Source organism: Eulemur rufifrons, chromosome 30 (assembly GCF_041146395.1).
Source record: "Eulemur rufifrons isolate Redbay chromosome 30, OSU_ERuf_1, whole genome shotgun sequence".
Classification (NCBI taxonomy): Eukaryota; Metazoa; Chordata; class Mammalia; order Primates; family Lemuridae; genus Eulemur; species Eulemur rufifrons.
In genome coordinates, this window is record NC_091012.1 from 26721759 (window position 1) to 26741701 (window position 19943).

Consider the following 19943-nt stretch of genomic DNA (forward strand, 5'->3'; position numbering starts at 1 on the left):
GATGGGGTCTCGCTCTTGCTCAGGCTGGTCTCGAACTCCTGAGCTCAAACGATCCACCCACCTCGGCCTCCCAGAGTGCTAGGATTACAGGCGTGAGCCACCACGCCCGGCCACAAATCTTGACGTTCTCCTCAAGCCATGGTGGGGTGGAGCATGTAATATGTACCTTGTGTTTCCTTATGAGCACTTTGCATTTTCTTACATCGCCCCTCCCCCACACCTTCACAGCCACAGTGGCCTTCTTGCTATGCTTCAAATATCCCAAGCCCACTCCCACCTCAGGGCTTCTCCGCCTGCTCTTCTCTCCCCTTGGAACTCTTTTTCCCAGTATATCTGCATGACTTGTACCTCACTTCCTTCAGGTCTTTCCTCCAATACCACCTTCTCAGTGACAACTTCCCTGAGTGTCCTGTTTGAAGTGGCCCTTAGCACTGCTTACCACCTTTCCCTGCTTATGCCATTTCCCCAGTGGCACTTTTCATTATCTAATATTCTGTCTAATGTCAGATTCACAAGGACAGAGATTTTACCTCTGTTGTTCAGTATTATATACTCAGTGCTCAGAACAGCGCCTGGCACATAGTAGGAGCTTACATAAATTTCTTGAAAGAATGATTTTATTCAATGTCAATGCAATCACACACTTAGAATCAATGAACAGAAAATTTAGAATAAAAGAGGTAGGGAAGAGAAATGAATGTGAATCGAAGAGTGAGGCAAAGCCTCCAACAGAGCCCCTTCCTCTCTGTGTTGTCTGCAGACTCACTGATAAGGTGTATAGGTCAGTGGAAATAAAAAAAGAACAGTTGATTACAGCTGCACAAGACCAAACCATGAAGTCTGATTCAGGTTCGAGGTCACTTTTACTTTGGTTTATTCTCAAAGTAGTAGATCATCAGTCCAGAAGATCAAATGAGATAAGGATGTGGGAGTGGGCTCCGCTGCCCAGGCTTTACTTGCATCTCTCAGAATCATGCCCTCAGTTCTATAGTGTTGGCAGCTCGCATGGAGGTGTCAACAAGGCCAGAAGTGTTGGGAACATTGGATTTGTTGTCTTCCACATCCTTACTGTTTTGGAGTAAATATTTGTGTTCCCCCCAACCTCTGCCAAAATTCATATGTTGAAGCCTTAACCCTCAACATGATGGTGTTTGGAGATGGAGCCTTTGGGAGGTAATTAGGATTAAATGAGGTCATGAGGGTGGGACTCTCATGATGGGATTAATGTCCTTATAACAACAGACACCAGAGAGCTTGCCCTAATTTTCTCTCTCTCTCTCTCCCCCCCTTTCACTTCCCTCCTTCTCTTTCTTTCTCCTTATCATTCAAGCACACAATAAGGCAGATATCTGCAAGCCAAGCAGAGAGCCCTCAACGGAACCTGACCATGGTGGCACTCTGATCTTGGACTTCCAGACTATAGAAATGTGAGAAATAAATTTCTCTTGTTTAAGGCACCCAGTCTGTGGAATTTTGTCACAGCAGCCTGAACTGACTGAGATACTTAGTATTCAGCACTCAGGAACAACTGATACTATGCACAGTATACTATTCAGACAAGCATATCATTTGGGTACAATGCCTATGTTTTTCTAAAACTTGAAACTCTTGCTTTGATGAATTTGATGCAGCAATCTTCACTTTTCTGCACCTATACTAAAGGGCCTAGGATTTTTCCATTTCAGTCCACATTGGGGTTTCCTTTGGTCAGGCCTAGTATGGCCAACCTCAACAGTCACAGCTGATACAGCTGATGTCTTATATTACTTCTTCAAGGCAGCAGATAAAAGGTAGCATGGATTGAAAATATCTAAAGTCTAGGTTTAAGAGGCAGGAGCCAAAATTGGTGAAATAGAACATAAAGATATAAACATGGGGGTTCAAGTGAAAAAGTGCCAGAGTTTAAGATACAAAGGTGGAAGAAGGGCTCATCAGAACTCTTGACAATTGTTTGAAGGGGAAGATGATGGTAAAATAAACTGGGCTATGGGAATAAGGGAATCCAAAAAGGAAGAGACTATCTGGAGGATTTGGGAGCTTGTCATTAGGAAATTATAGGACTGATCAAGAATGTTCTGGCACCAGTTCCCTGTTCATTTCATGGCTCCTTTCAAAAATGTGTAGGCCTGCCAGGGAAGGACGATTGGCATGAGCTTCTGGATTTACAGTCAGAAGGCAGCTTGCCACCAGAGAAGGGAGGGCTGAACATAATCAATACAGAATTATGTGGTAGTTTCATGTTTTAGCACTTCAAGTTTAAGAAGGCAGAAGAAACTGATTGGAGGCTAGCTCCAACCTACCAGTCCAGAATATGCTACACAAGAGTCTTTCAGCCAAGATTATGTGAGGAAAAATGAAGAAACAAGTTAATGGCCATAAAGAGAGCTTATAGGGTCCTATTCAACAGAGTGAAGCGATGAGGATCAAGAACAAAAACTACAATTTGGGGGATGAAACAAAAGGTGAACACATCTTAGAAAAGTGGTAGATGAAGAAGGAAAATAATGAGTATTGGAGGGTACTGACTTAAGGAGTAATTATGGGCTTTTTATTATATTTACACATGGAAAATGCTGAAGTATAGATATGTATAATATGTAGCTACAATTTAAAATAATAAAGGACAATAATAAGGATAAAATAGTATGTACAAAACTGAGAATATTCCAAAGGGTTACAAATGTGAGATTGTGGAAGTGTTGTCCTAGTAATATCTCAATTATGCAGCATATTTATTGAGTAAATGTATAAATGTTTCACTAGATATTCTATATAAGTGAGGGCTCCAAGTAAAGAAAGTAAGCAATTGAAGTGTTTTAAATTTTAAAGTGCTAAAACTTAAAAAAAAAATCTTTCTGCTATGCATTCTATTATTTTCTACCCTCACGTCGTACCCTGCATTAAGGACCATTTTCTTGATGAGGCAGGGTCATGCCTTAGCATAAATTCTTATATAGTGACGCTAAAGAGTACTGAGGTTTGTACAACTGCTTACCATTACACCAAATGACTCCATATTACTGAACTATTCTAGTGTATGTTTCTTGGTTTAATAGAAGGAATGGGCATCTAAGAGTAGAAAGAGTTGGATTTCATTCCTGACTCTATCATCTACTATAGTGCAACTTTGGGCAGATCATTTAACTTCTTAGAATTTTAGTGTACTAATTTATAAAATGGGGAGAACAATATCTGTCCAATCTATCTTCTAAGATCATACGAGGAGCAAAAATAATGCAATGAATATACTTTATATTTAAAAAAACACTGTTTTTGTTACTAGTACTAGTCATGTCATCTCTACTGTAGGGTTTCTCAAAGTGTGGGCTGGGGACCATTTGCTTCTGAGTGGGACCATGTAAAAATTCAGATTCTAGAGCCCCACCCTCGATCTACTGAACTTAATTCTAGTTGTGGGACAAGAGATCTGTTTGTTTTTTTTTGTTTGTTTTTTTTTTTTTTTTTTTTTTTTTTTTTTTTTAATAAGGCCCCAGGTCATGCTGATGAGCACAAAGGTTTGGAAATGCTAATCTATTGCCTAGTGAGTCTGGGAGATGTCACTTCTAATCTGCATTCTGTATCTCTACCATTGCTGCTGCCTTCTCTCTGTTCTTTCTTTTATTCTCTTTTGTCATCTTTCCTGACTGTTCAGTTTTGCTCCTGTGGAGTTTCTATAGTCATCACCAATAAATGAGAAAGCTCTTGTCTACTACAATCATGTTCTAAATGTTAAAGTAACAGGAAGTAGAGAAGAGCTAGAATATTAATTGCCACCTGAGATGATAAGGATTTGTACTTGGTAATGTGATCATTCGGCCTCGTCATCTAAATTTCAGCTTGTGGAACATGAAGTGGGGTGGTGACTCTAACTCATATCAGATTTCCTAATTCTCTCCATGAGCAAGTTATCATTTTCTGTTGCAAAAAGAATAACAATTAAAAGGCTTAGACTTGTTTTTGTTTTAGTATTTCAAGGTAGCTTTTAGAACAGCAAAAGTGGGAGCTAAGATGTGAGAACTTTTCTTTGTTAAACTGTACTAGTTCTATATATCTACTCTCTTACCAGCTATGGGGTAGAAGAAAACAGAGTTTAGCATTCTTTCTGATCAAACAGTAGTCATGAATGACCCAAAGCTACTCAAAATTTGATATGTTCACTGGCTTTATTAACTCCCTTGCCAAATTCCACAAACTTTACTAAATTAGGATCAGAGTACATGTTTAAGCAGAATACATACTAACTGCTTAAATGTGGAAGAATACAATCCTATATATTATAATTTAAGGTAAGAAATCTCATCTGCTTGACCACCTAGAAGCCATATTGACAATGCTTCTAAAATATAGTAGTCCTCCCTTATCTATGAGGGATATGTTCCTAGATACCCACTGGATGCCTGAAACTGTGGACAGGACCAAACTCTCTCTATATTATGTTTTTTCCTATATAGCACATACATATCTATGATAAAGTTGAATTTATAAATTAGGTACAGTAAGAGATTAAAAACAACTAATAATAAAGTAAAACAATTATAACAATATGCTAGTATCACCATTCTTGCACTGTGAGGCCATTATTAAGTAAAATAAGGATTTCTTGAACACAAGCACTGCAATGCCTTGATAGCCAATCTGATCACTGAGACAGCTACTAAGTGATTAACGGGTAGCTAGCACAAACAGCATGGATATGCTGGAGAAAGGGAGGGTTCATGTCCTGGGTGAGATGGAGCAGGACAGCTCAAGATTTCATCATGCTATTCAGAACAGTGTGAAATTTAAAACTTAGGAATTGTTTATTTCTGGATTTTTCCATTTAATATTTTTTTACTGTGAGTGGGTGGGGGTAATTGAAATCATGGAAAGTGAAATTGTGGATTGCTGCTTAGATAGTGACAAAATCTTGGAAAATTAGCAACAACAGACTATTTCTATGTTGAATCAAATCTTAGTCACACCTATGCAAGTTCAAATGACCTGTTTATCTTTTAAACTCATCTCTTGCCACAACTAGCTTACAAAAGAAAATGCATCAGACTAAAAGCAGACATCTCACCAGAGACATTACAAGCCAAAAGGGATTGGAGACCCATTTTTAGTCTTCTTGAATAGAATAACTGACAGCCAAGGATTTTGTATACTAGAAAACTAAATTTCATAAATGAAGGAAAAATACAGTCTTTCCCAGACAATCAAACACTAAGGAAAATTGTCACCACTAGACTTGCCCTACATGAAATGCTCAAAAGTGCTCTATACATGGAACAGAACAACCAAATCTCGCCAGAGTAAAAACACCTGAAAGCTAAAGCTCATAGCTATTATAAAACAGTAGCACAAGGGGGAAACAAAAACAAAGTAACAAAATATCACTTAACATGATGAACAGAACAGTATTCCACATAACAATATTAACACTGAATGTAAATGGTCTTTATACTCCACTTGAAAGATATAGATTGGTTGAATGAATGAAAAAAAATACAACCCAAGCATATGCTGTCTCTAAGAAACACATCTAACTTGCAAGGACTTTCATAGACTGAAGGCTAAGAGGTAGACAAAAATGTTCTACACAAATGGAATCCAAAAGTGAGCAGAAGTAGCTATTCCCACATGAAATAAAATAGATTTAAATCAACAATAGTAAGAAAAGACAAGGACAGTCACTATATAAAGATAAAGGGAGCAATTCAGCAAGAAGATATAACAATCCTGACTATACATGCACCTAACACAGGAGCTCTCAGATTCATAAAAAAATTCTCTTAGATCTAAGCAAAGAAATAAAGAATAGCATCATCATAGCCAGGAATTTCAACACTCCATTGACAGAACTGGACAGATAATCAAGGCAGAACACCAAGAAATAAACAATGGACTTAATCAGAACTTTATAATAGATGGACCTAGCAGACATTAACAGAATATTCTACCACAAAACTACAGAATATACCTTATCAGCTCATGGGATATCTTCCAAGATAGATTGTATGTTATGCTATAAAACAAATCCAAGTGGAAAACAAGAGATTTTTTGAACTGAACAATGAAGAGGACATAAGCTTCCAAAATCTACAGGATACAGAAAAAAGCAGTACTAAGGGGAAAATTCATAGCCTTAAATGTTTACATAAAAAAGACAGAAAAATGACAAATTAACAACCTAATGTCATACCTCAAGGAAATAGAAAAAGAATAACAAACCTAACTCATAGCCAGCAGAAGAAGAAATAGCAAAGCTCAAAGCAAAAATAAATGAAATGGAAACCAAATATATATACATACACACACACACATACACACACACACACATAAAGAAACAACAAAACAAAATTTGGTTCTTTGAAACAATACACAAAATTGATAAACCATGGGCTAGACTAACCGGAAATGGAAGAGAAAGTACTCAAATAAGCTCAATCAGAAATCAAAAAGGAGACATTACAACTGATATCACAGAAATATAAAATATCATACATGACTACTATGAAAACCTCTATGTACACAAACTAGTTAGAGGAAATGGAAAAATATTTGGAAACATACAACCTCTGAAGCTTGAATCAGGAACAAATAAAAATCCTAAATAGACCAATAATGAGTAGTAATAATGAAGCAGTAATAAAAAATCTCCAAACAAACAACAACAACAAAAAGCCCTGGACCAGATAGATTCACAGCCAAATTCTATCACTCAGAAAAAGAAGAACTGGCACTAATATTACTGAAACTGTTCCATAATATTGAGAAGGAGGGAGCCCTCCCTAACTCACTCTACAAAGCCAGTATCACCTTGATACTAAAGTCAGGAAAGGACACAGCAAAAATAGAAAACTACAGACAAATATCCCTTATGAACATTGATGCAAAAATCCTTAACAAAATACTACCAAATATAATTTAACAGTACATCTAAAAGGTAATTCATCACAATCAAGTGGGTTTTATCCCAGGGATGCGAGGATGGTTCAATATATGAAATCAATAAATGTGATTCACCACATAAACAGAAGTAAAAACAAAAACCATATGATCATCTCAATAGATGCAGAAAAATCATTCAATAAAATCAAGCACTTGTTCATAATAAAACCCTCAACAAATTAGGTATAGATGGAACATACCTCAAAATAATAAAACATATATGTGCGGAATCCATAGCCAACATTATACAGAATGTGGAAAACTTGCAAGCATTCTCCCTAAGAATTGGAACAAAACAAGGAGACCCACTGTCGCCGTTTGTTTTTAACACAGTACTGGAAGTCCTAGCCACAGCAATCAGTCAAGAGAAAGAAATAAAGGGCATCTGAATTGGGAAAGAGGAGGTCATAATATTATCTACTAATATCTCTGTTTGCTGATTATATGATCTTGTATCTAGAAAACCCCAAAGACTCCATCAAAAGACTACTAGAATTGATAAATTTAGCAAAGTCTCAGGTTGCAAAATCAGTGTACACAAATCAGTAGTATTTGTATATGCTAATAACAGTCAAAATGAGAGTTAGATCAAGAACTCAATACCATTCACAATAGCTGCAATGAAAATAAAATACCTAGGAATATACTGAACCAAGGAAATGAAAGAAATCTACAAGGAGGACTACAAAACACGGATGAAAGAAATCATAGATGACACAAACAAATGGAAAAACATCCCATGCTCATGGATTAGAAGAATCAATATTGTTAAAATGTCCATACTGTCCAAAGTGATTTAATGCAATTCCCATGAAAATACCAATGTCATTTTTCATATATCTAGATAAATTAATACTGAACTTCATATGAAATCAAAAAAGAGCCTGAATAGCTGAAGCAATTTTAAGCAAAAAGAACAAATCTGGAGGCATCACATTATCTGACGTTAAATTATACTACAAAGCTATAATAACTGAAACAGTATGGTACTGGTATAAAGGTAGAGACATAGACCAATGGAACAGAATAGAGAGCGCAGAAATAAAATTATAAAGCTATGACTAACTGATTTTTGACAAAGCAGGCAAAAATATACAAGGGGTAAAGACACCCTATTCAATAAATGGTGCTGGGAAAATTGAATAGCCACATGCAGAAGAATGAAACAGGATCCCTGTCTCTCTTTTCTTTTTTCTTTTTTTTTTTCTTTTTTTTTTTCTTTTTTTTTTTTTGAGACAGAGTCTCACTCTGTTGCCCAGGCTAGAGTGAGTGCCGTGGCGTCAGCCTAGCTCACAGCAACCTCAAACTCCTGAGCTCAAGTGATCCTCCTGTCTCAGCCTCCCGAGTAGCTGGGACTACAGGCATGCGCCACCATGCCCGGCTAATTCCTGTCTCTCACCATAAAAAAAATTAACTCAAGATGGATTATAGACTTAAATGTAAATCCAGAAATCATAAAAATTCTAGAGGAAAACAGGAAAAACTCCTCTAGACATCAGCCAAGGCAAAGAGTTTATGACTAAGACCCTAATGACAAATACAGCAATAACAAAAATAGATAAATGGGATGTAACTAAATTAAAAAGTTTCTGCACAACAAGGGAAATAAGCAACAGAGTAAATAGACAACCTACAGAATGGGAGAAAATATTCACACACTATACATCCGGCAAAGAACAAATATCCAGAATCTGCAAGGAACTCAAACAAATCAGAAAAGAAAAAAACAAAAAACCCCATTGATAATTGGGAAAAAGACATGAACAGAGTTTTACCAAAATATGGTAGGCAAATGGGCAGCAAACATATGGAAAAAAAATGCTCAATGTCACTAATCATCAGGGAAATGCAAATTAAAATCCCTATGAAACACCACTTTACCCCTGTCAGAATGACCATTATTAAAAAGTCAAAAACAATAGATTCTGGCATGGATGCAGAGAGAAAAGAACACTCATACACTGTTGGTGTTACTGAAAATTAGTGCAACCTTTATGTAAAACTATATTGAGATTCCTCAAAGAAATAATATTAGATCTGCCACTCAATCCAACAATTCCACTCTTGGGTATCTATCCAAAGGAAAGGAAGTCATTATATCAAAAATACAACTGTAGTTGAATGTTTATTGCAGCACAATTGACAATTGCAAAGATATGGAATCAGCCTAAGCACCCATCAATTGATGAGTAAATAAAGTAAATGTGGTATATATATACCATGGAGTACTACTCAGCTATAAAAAGGAATGAAATAATGTCTTTTGCAACAACTTGGATGGAACTGGAGAAGATTATCCTAGGCAAACTATCTCAGGAATTGAAAAACAAATACCACTTGTTCTCACTAATAAGTGGAAGCTAAAGGATGTGTATGCATGGTGATATAGTTGTGTAAAGGATATTATAAAACAAGAAGTGAGGAGAGTGGGAGGGGGTGAGGGATAAAAACATACCTATCAATTACAATGTACACTACTCTGGTGACAGGTATACTACAGGCACACTAAAAGCCCTGACTTCAGCATTATACAATTCATCTAAGCAACAAAAACATTTGTACCCTCTTAATATTTTGAGATAAAAATAAATATTTGATCAAGAAAAAGAATGAATAAACACATATTGCCTTATTATAAAGACTACATTTAATGAGCTTATTATTCATCACAAATTCTATTTTTTGGGAAAGAACAAATATTAATTTCTTACAGACTTTTGGTATGACCATATCCAAGGCCTCTTGTATGTCAGGCACTGATTGGAGCTTGGGGTATGGTTCTGGGACCAGACCAAAGAAATTTTATGTTTTCATGGGGCTCAAAGTAGGTGGGGGAGTCAGTGAGATCATAAATAAGTAAATAACCTAACAAGAGAATTTCAAATGGCAATAAGTATTATAAGACAGTAGAACTTAATGATAAGATCGACATAGGTGGTGAGTGGAAGAAGAGGGCTACTTTAGGCATCTGTGCAAGGAAGAGCCAGTCCCTCAGATTTATTTTGTATGTAGAAACCAACTTCAAATCAAACCAGTATATGTAAAAAAGCAATTCATGTAACCAAAACATTTATACTCCTGTAATATTCTGAAAAAAATATATTAATAAGAAAAAGAGAATGTTGTTAATGAGCAATTAAAAATAAGGAAGGAAGATAATTTTTAAAAACACTGGGTTCAATTAGTACCAGTTTGATGATGAGTTAAAAAAGAATAAAAAACAAAAACACACTGGGTTCAATAACAGCATAATGTAAGGAAAGAACATTGGTCTGGGAATCCAAGCCAGTTCTATTCTTAAGCGTGTCACTCTCATGGACAGTAGAGAATCAAAATGTGATGCTCCCTCTTAAGCCTAAATGGCTATGACAAGATCAATATGTGGGAATCCTGTGTTCCCACAGAATCCAGGGGAAGAGACCATCCAAGTGACAAGGACTTTACAGGATTCATGTACCAGTATTCTAGAATCTTGCTTGTTGTCTAATTATACTATGGATGAAGTATCCCTCTTCTCACTTTATCAGGAATTTTACACTATTAATCATCTCCTCATTTTTAAATTTTCAACTTTTGTTGGTTTTCTGGCTCTTTCTAATCAACATTTAAATTAACTTTAGTCTCTCCCACTCTAATAAAATCTGCCAGGACCCCCCATGCCTCTTTCCACATCACTGGAATTTTCAGCATGAGGAAAAAAAAAAAGATACATGTGTAAGATTAATGAAGTTAAGTAAAAGTCTTGTACTCCTGTATCTGAATGTGAGAATACTAAGTTCCTATTCTCCAAACTCAAGAAAGGAAAAGATTTCCTGTTCCTTAGTCATAGTTCAAGCAGTGGACAGGAACCACCAGTAATGGTTCTAAACTACTGATCCCAATGAGAAGGGTGTTCAAGTTAGGAGGTGGAGCTGTTTAGAGTAGCATTGTCCTTTGTGTCCTCCATATTTTTCATGAATTAGTGGTGTGGAAAGCACAACCTTCCTAAATATTAACAAGTCTCCAAGTTCCCTGATGTAAATGAGATCTCGATATAATGCTGAACTCCCACACAAAACATGGAAGTAAATAACTAAGTAATTATCACAAAGTTCATGAAAACAAAGTCACATACAAATGTCAAATGATTTGAAGTATTGGACAGAATCCCATATTTTAAAGGCTACATGTGCCACAATTGGTTTGTATTTTCTATTTTTCTATTGTACTCAAGTCCAGTCGTTGCCTTTCCATTCATTGCTTTGTTGGCCTAGTTCTTGATATTTGTAATAATATCTGCTTAATTGGCCCTAATAACATGTCATTTTTCTACCTTGGGCACCAGTTTGGGAAGGAGAAAGATGTGCTGAAAGAAGGGAACCATATTTCAAATGAGAGAGAGAGAAAGAAAGAGAAAAGAAGAGAGAGTATCAGTGATCACAGAACACAACATAATTCCACTTCTTGGTAAAAATATAGGATATTCGAGTCCACAGCAGGAGAAACATGAAAAATCTGGAGTTTTACTGTGTCTTGCATAAAAGCAGGGCTACTAGAGATGAAGAATCAGCTCCTGCTAAAAGATTTAATTGTCATTTAATTTATTTAAGGACATTTAGGAAAAAATCCCAAAGTACATGGTATCCAAAATGGTTACTATACTAAAAATGAACAAAAATATTGCAGCAGGATAAGGCTAAATATTAAACTGTGATCATCTTACTCAAATAGAAGCCCTATTAATAACTAAAATTTTCTTGCTAGCCTTTATATTAGGCTCAACATTCTCTTAAAATTTTGTTTCCTTTGTCTTTTTAAAAAGCAAATAATTTTTATATTGGCAGGAATATAACTCTCCTGTAAGGAACATAATCTACTGTAATATATGTATATTTTTCCCTCTGTGGGCTCCAAACCTTAATTTATTAATATGTCAAGTAATTAAAAACATGACTGATTGGCTTAAACAATTAAGAAAATACAAGAGGGAACAATTTTGCATTGATAGAGAATAGACTAGAAAATTCAATAAGTCGTTTCCATTTCCAAGTCATTGATATATTTACAAGTGACATTACTAACATTTGTAGTAATACATAAACTATGACTAAATTAATTATGAATAGTTAAACTTTATTTATAGCTGTTGTCAACTCTACATTTCTTAGGAAAATCCTTAATCACCAACATTACGAACTGCCAACCCATGTGATTTCTACATGGAAAGCCATTATTCCCTAGTGAAAAGTGAAAGGGAAAATGTCAAGCAATTGAATCAGCATACCCTGATGATGCTTCCTCCTCAAAGCAAACAAAACCTTCACCTTCTACAGCCGCAAATGAGGTTCCCATTGGGTGGTAAAGCTATTAGACACTATTTAAAAGCCAAAGAGAATGCTACAAATTGGTCCAGTACTATAACTTCTTTATCTCTGTGTCCCTAGGGCCTGGCACAGAGCACATACTATGTGAATGGCTGCTGAATGGTGCTGAATGATGTTACCATCCCCCTTCAACATCCCTATGATGACTATCTCCGTATCAGGGACTACATATTACAGAAATACATTCTGCCAAGCTAACAGAATATTGTCATAAGTCTAGTATCTTATCTTAGAGGTCAAAACCACAGCAAATTCTGAGAACTAATCCCCAAAGATATTGTCCAACGCTTTTGTTGTTTTCATCTCTCAAATTGATGCATAAGACACCCCGTGTAAGAGTCACCTGGTCCAATCACTTAATTATATTGGAATATAAATAGCCACAAAGACAGAGACTGTATCATGAAACTTAGGTGGCAACCTACTAGACGTATAGTTCACTGCTGTCTTCATATATATAACAGAAAGTATTAACTTGTCTAAGAATGTACTTATTCCAGAGAGCCATCAAGACAGATTCACATAAAACCACAACATAGCTCTCTTCATTGTACTTTTGTCAATGGAGATATGCAGCTGAGTATATGTAATGGTATCTTATTGATTTAATTTTCACTGTGATTTTAATGTTTTTAGTAGCTGAAAGGAACCCTGTAATAGGAATACAGCTTTAAAATTCCATGTGTTAAATCATGCAATAAAGATAACAATATTGAATAGTTCTAAGCCTCTTCATCATTCTAATAATAGTGATATGTTTTTAAAAGACCTCTAAAGAATACACACACACACACACACACACACACATATATACATATATATATACACACATATATATATATGTATATATATCCTTATCTCCTCAGGATGCTTGAAGAACAACAACCAAAATGAAAACAACATTAATTTCCACTTTCTTGGCATAAATATGTACTCATCTTGGTGGAGTTCTTTACTGTGGAACAATTCCACAGCATTTTAGTCTTTGGGTCTCAAAGCATTTCACAAGGTTATATAATTTCTGTTCCTGTCCTTTGATAGATGGCATTCTAGCCTATGTCAAAGTCATCCCAATCCATGGCCTAGCCATGGTATTTTTAGTAGAGCACACGAGCAAGGCCATTTATTTTTATATCCTTCTTTGACTACTATTGCCTCTGTGCTAGAAGCTAGAGTTTCAAAGATGAAACATATGATGTTCTGCTCTTGAGGGGCAACCCCTAACCCTATTCCTAATTATCACCCTAACCTTGACTCCTTAGGTATGCAAACCCATAAATTACAATGGTCTTAAAAAAATAAGTAGAATAATACATTAAAGTACAACTTGTCAAACATTAGTCAAGAAGGTAATCTAAAAGTTTGGTCTAATAAAGCTGAGGTACCCAACCGCTGAGCCACAGACTGATACTGGGCTGTTGCCTGTTCGGAACTGGGCTACACAGCAGGAGGTGAGTGGCCAGTAAGCCAGTGAAGCTTCATCTGCATTTACAGCTTCTCCCCATCCCTCTCTTCCTCCTGTCAGATCAGTGGTGGCATTAGATTCTCATAGGAGCACAAACCCTACCGTAAACTGTGCATGCGAGGGATCTAGGTTGCATGTTCCTTATGAGAATCTAATGCCTGATGATCTGAGGTGGAGCTGAGGTGGTGATGCTAGCACTGGGCAGCAGCTGCAAATACAGATTATCATTAGCAGAGAGGTTTGACTGCACAATAAATGTAACACACTTGAATCATCCCGAAACCATCCCCCCACCACCCCCCTCCCAGTCCATGGAAAAAATTGTTTTCCATGAAACTTGTCCCTGATGCCAAAAAGGTTGGGGACCACTGTAAAGGTATCAAAAACAGCATGAAATACTTAATTCTAATAGTATTACTCTCTTATCTTTCCTCCATATGAAAATAGACTTAATTCTTCTTTTAAAATTTTCTTAAATTCTAGATTTGGTATAATGTGGGAGTTAAGAATATGAATTCTGGATCAGACTGCCTGGGTTCAAATCCTGGCTCTAAATTTAATGAGCTGTGTGGTCATAGTCAAGCTACTTCAAAACACTTCCATTTCCTCATTGGAAAAATGAGTAAATATATACCTCAGAGGGTTTACATGAGAAGTAAATGAGTTAATATGTATAAAATACTTAGAACAATGTCAGACATGGAGTAAATGCTGCCTGCAGTTTGCTGTTATCATCATTAAGGATATTTACTCCCTCTCTCACCAGCATTTTGATCTTCAGTCAATAATTACCCTTTCTGTTGATGGGATTACCGATCATTTCTTCATGCACTCCATAAACATTTTCTTCAGCATTCACTATACCCTAATAACTGTGCTAGAATCCAGAGTTTCAAACATGAAGCATACGGGGTCACTGCCCTTGAGAGGCAACCTCTAACCCTGTCCCTAATCATTACCCTAACCTTGACTCACTCAGGTATGCAAGCCCATAAATTACAATGCACTGGGGCAGAGGCTAAAATCTCAGCATGAATTGACTTGGTACCCTTAATTCCTCATCCGTGACATTCACTGGCTTTCTGTCTATTTCCACCTTTCTACACTCAATGAATATCCATCCAAAAAAATGTTTAAACCACTAGTTTGTGATAGATAGTGTTTTAAGCTCTGGGGAAATACCAGTGAGCAAAACAGACAAAAATCTCCATCCATGAATCTTACACTTTAATGGGGGTGGTGGTGAAAGACAGACTATATATAAACAAATTAATATGTTAGAAGGTTGTAAGTATTAACAATAAGAGAAAAATAGAGCACAGTAAGAGACTGGTGGATGTGGGTTACATTATAAATAGGGAGATGAGGGTGGATCCCATTGAGAAGGTGAGAGGTGAGCAAAGAGTTGAAGGAGCTATGGGAGGTATCTCTGATGATATCTAGGTAAAGAATGTTAGGCCGGGCGCGGTGGCTCACGCCTGTAATCCTAGCACTCTGGGAGGCCGAGGCGGGTGGATTGCTCAAGGTCAGGAGTTCGAGACCAGCCTGAGCAATGAGTGAGACCTCGTCTCTACTAAAAATAGAAAGAAATTATCTGGCCAACTAAAATATATATAGAAAAAAAAAAAATTAGCCGGGCATGGTGGCGCATGCCTGTAGTCCCAGCTACTCGGGAGGCTGAGGCAGTAGGATTGCTTAAGCCCAGGCGTTTGAGGTTGCTGTGAGCTAGGCTGACGCCACGGCACTCACTCTAGCCTGGGCAACAAAGCGACACTCTGTCAAAAAAAAAAAAAAAAAAAAAAAGAATGTAAGTTGTCCAGGCAGAGAGGCCAGCTAAGGCCAAGGTCCTGAGGAAGGAGAAGTCTGGTATTTTCCAGGATGGGCAGTGTATTTTGAGCAACAAGAATAGCTAAAGGAGAGTAATAGGAGAGAAGGTCTGAGGGGCAATAGGGTGGCTGGATCAGGCAAGGCCTTGGAGGCTACTGTGGAGACTTTTACCTCGGAGTAAGCTGGGGGCCTATGGGAGGTTTTGGCCTGAGCGACTGGAAGAATGGCCCATTGGGGCAGAGGTAAGGAAGATCAGAATTTCAGTTGGAACCTACTAAGTTCAAACTGTCTCCTAGAAGTTCCAGGTCAGTTAAACAGTTGGATAGATAAGCCTGTAATTCAGAAGAGTCCACAATGGAGATGAAAATGTATCAGTGTATACTAAAAGCCACGAGTTCATCAAGGGCTAAGTATAGACTGAGAAGACTTTCAGATCCAACCGTTTCTCTCACAAGCATCATGAAGGGAAAATAGCTGCATTCCTACTTCAAATCTAGAGACAGATCTAGCACTAAGGCAGCAGTGCAATGAAAAAGCACCAAGTTTATGGTAATAAAAGCTGGTCTCAGGGACTGAACTCTTTTTTTTTTTTTAATTTCAGAATATGATGGGTGTACGAACATTTTGGTTACATATAATGCCTTTGTCTTGCCCACCACAATGTGATATCACCTAACTCCAGTGAGAAAGGCCTTTATCAAAAAGTTCCAAAACAACAAATGGTGGCATGGATGTGGAGAGATTGGAACACTCTTACACTGCTGGAAGGGCTAAACTATTGCATCCAAAGCAAGTTCCTTCAACTCTCTGGGTCTCGGTTTATTTATCTATAAAAATGGGCATAGTGTAACACCTGCCCTGCCAACCTCACATACTAGTGGAAGGCTTAAATAAGATTGTGGATGGTAAAATGTTTTATAAACTAAAAAGAATTGCTCAGAAACAGAATATCATATTACCTAAGATATCGAGGCTACAGAGCAAGCACCCATCTTTGCTTGTGAGGCTGTGTCCTTGGGCCAATTGAGGCAGCACCCCTTCCCCCAAAGGCTGTCCCTCAGTGTCTGCAAGGGCTCAGGAGACCTTTGTTCTACCAAAGAACTTGGAGTATGCTCAAGGATTCCTGTGGGGTTAATCAGGAAGAATGCAGCTGATCAGCTCTCTGTTCTCACCTGCCACTTCCTTTTTTCCTATTATCTGGAGGCAGCACTCAAGATAAGGCAGGGTGGGAAGATGGCTCACTGCCAAACCAGAGGACCTTCACTGGAGCAAATGAGGGCCAATGCCAGCGGAAATGAAAGAAGCATCATTTCCCTCATTTACAAATAAGAACCCTGTGGCTCAGAGAGCTGAAGTGACTTGCTTGTGATCATGAAGCAGGTAAGTGGCAAAGCCTTAAGGTTTGCCTGCCATTTCTAGATAACATCCTTGCAATTATTCCACACAGGGAACACCTCATGCCCTTTAATTTGGGCAACAGCTAGCCACTGGTATCTCTGAGCATTTGCCAGAAAATACATGTGAATCCACAGGCCACTTATTCACTGGCAAGCAATAGTAAGGATTTTTTCTTAGAAAACATATTGTTAAGTCTACACACCAGAGTTTCATCTTTTTTGGATGTTGAGTGGGAGTAGGTTGGGTTGGAGGTGACAGGTAGCATGGCTACCCAACCCACAGAACTAAGCTTCAGAGATGAGATGTTGCCTATCTCTCAACCAGAGACCAACAGAAATAACTGCCTTCAGGGCCAAGATGTCATACCGAGATTTCAGATGAAAGCACAGGCCAGGAAGTGGCTTCTGAAGCAATAGAAAGTCTATAAAGACAGCTTGCAGCCTTTCCTGTGTGTGTGTATGTGTGTGCATGTGTTGCACAGTTCAGGAGAGCAGGAAAGGGATGGAAGGGTTATATTACTGAGTTAAATGGATTTATTAGTAGATTTGTTTTACCTAGAAGTAAAAGATATTTTCCCTGTTTAATTTACCCCAGCTTTTCCAACTTAATGTGATCTTACAAATTACAGCAGCAACTTTTCCTTTTGGCTACTAACTTGAATTTGCAAGATGCAGTGGGTACACTTTAAAGTCCTTAAAAAGTTGCAGCAAATTCCATGAATATATGATCCACTGTGGATGTCATTATAACATCAGGCTTGAAAAGCAATATAAAACCTTGGTTTGCTTTTTTTTTTTATTTTTCTTTAATGCCATTTCAGAGAGGCAAGACAATCTAAATAGCCAAGCACATTAGATGGCTACCAGCATAAACTAATCAGCAGTGTCTAGAGGGGGGAGTGATCTGTTCCTCTTCATGCAAATAGCTGATGAAATTACCTGAATTAGAGGAAAAGAAGCACACGATTTTGGAAAAGCTGATGGGTCACCTGAGAATAAACTTCTTTTCTCCTTTGCCAGAAGAGGCATCTGATAAAATTGGACCCAATTTCCTAGCCCCAGACCTTGCACTCATAATGTTATTTTGCAGTGCTCCAAATTAAAAGTTGGTCATAAAGCCATGGAATAGCAGCTATTTTAACATATTAATAGAGATAGCATAAAGATAAATTACAGAGTTGAGAGTGATTTTAATCTATCTTCATAGTGATCTTTATGATTATGGGAGAAAGGGTGGCATTGTAAAATTGGAGACTTAAGCTTGAATCCTGTTTCTGCCCTTTATTTGCTGTGTGTCCATGAGAAAGTAGCTTAACCTCTCTGAGCCTTGGTTTCCTTCTCTGAAAAAGACAATGACCTACTTGATAGGGCAGGGTTGTCGTGAAGAATCAATGAGATCACAGCATGTGAAGCAGTTATCTGAGTGCCTGGGACAGAGTAGGTCCTCAGTCAATGGTAGTTGTTGTTATCCTTATTGCTGATTCTTTGGACAGACTTTAACCCAGTAAATTTGTCAGTAGTTAAATGCTTACTTATGTCACAAAATATTGTAAAGCAAATATTTCCAACTCCTAACTGGTGTCTCTGTTACATTCTTACCTGACTCCAACCCCTCCCCTCCCAATTCTTAATACAAAAGCCTGAGTAATCTTGGAAAAACTCCTCTGCTCAAAAAGCTGCCATGGCTCCCATCTCATGAAAGTAAAGGCCCAGGTTCTTCCAAGGCTCTCTAAGGTCTTCCCTAGCTGGCCCTACCCCCATGACTTCTCTAACCTAATCTCCTACTGCTCTCCTCTCTCTCGCTCCCACAGTCCCCTCTTGGCTGTTCTCCAAATAAGCTAGGTACACCTCTGCCCCAGGGCCTTTGCATTTATTGTTACTTCTGCTTAGAATACTTTTTCCCCAAATAGATACAATGTGTGTTCTCTTGTTTCCCTACAGGCTCTGCTTAAAGGCCACATTATTTGTGTGGCCTTCCCTAGCCATCCTACAGAAAAGAGCACCTCCCCCCCTGCCAACCCTCCCTGTCTCCCCGGCTGGATTTACTTGTCCCTATTAGAACTTATCAAGAGCGTGCTATACAGTGTTCTTGCTTGTTTCTTTTCTCTCCCTCCAACAGGATGTAAAGTCCCTGAGGATAGGCATGTCTGCCTATTTTTGTTCATGGTTTTATCCTGAGTGCCCAGAACAGTGCCTGGCCCATAGTAGGGATGTAATATACATTTGTTGAATGAAAGTTAGGAAAATAACCAAAAAATTACTTATATTACCTTTCAGAAAAGTCAAAAGGTAATAATTAACAGTGAGAAACTGGCATCTCAGAAATGATTCTGATAAGCACTAAAAGCAATTAACTGACAAAGCAAGAATTACTTGGTGAGTGTCCATGCATTGCTAATTCAGATGACATGTCTGAAAATGATGACAAGTTACAGGATAAACTAAACTGAATTCTATGAAGCTCATATCTAAGGTGCAGAAGCCCTGACAGCCAATGTTCTAAACTCAATGTTCTAAACTCAGCCAATAGGAGAGTTGAGAAATTCAGACAGAGGTTCTTAAGAAGAGTCTCCTTAGTGTGAAGACCTAGGCCTCTAATACAGAGGTAATAGCACCTTCTTCCTCAAAATGTGGCCAAGGCCTAGCAGCTTAAGCATCCCCTGGCAGTACCTTAGAAGTGTGGAATCTCAGGTCCCTTCTCTGACTTGCATACATAAAGATCTGCATTTTAATAGGATGCCCAGGTGATCCATCTACACATGGAAGATTGGAGAAGCCCTGGGATAGAGTACAGTATTTCAGAGCTCTCATTTGGGATCCAAATGCTGCTCCTCTATGGCACCCACTGTGAGACTTTACACAGGTCATGAACACTCCCTGAGCCTCAGTTCCACCATCTGTAAAATGGCAATCATATTGGCACCCAAGTCGTAGGCAAAGAAACTATAACAACAAAGATAA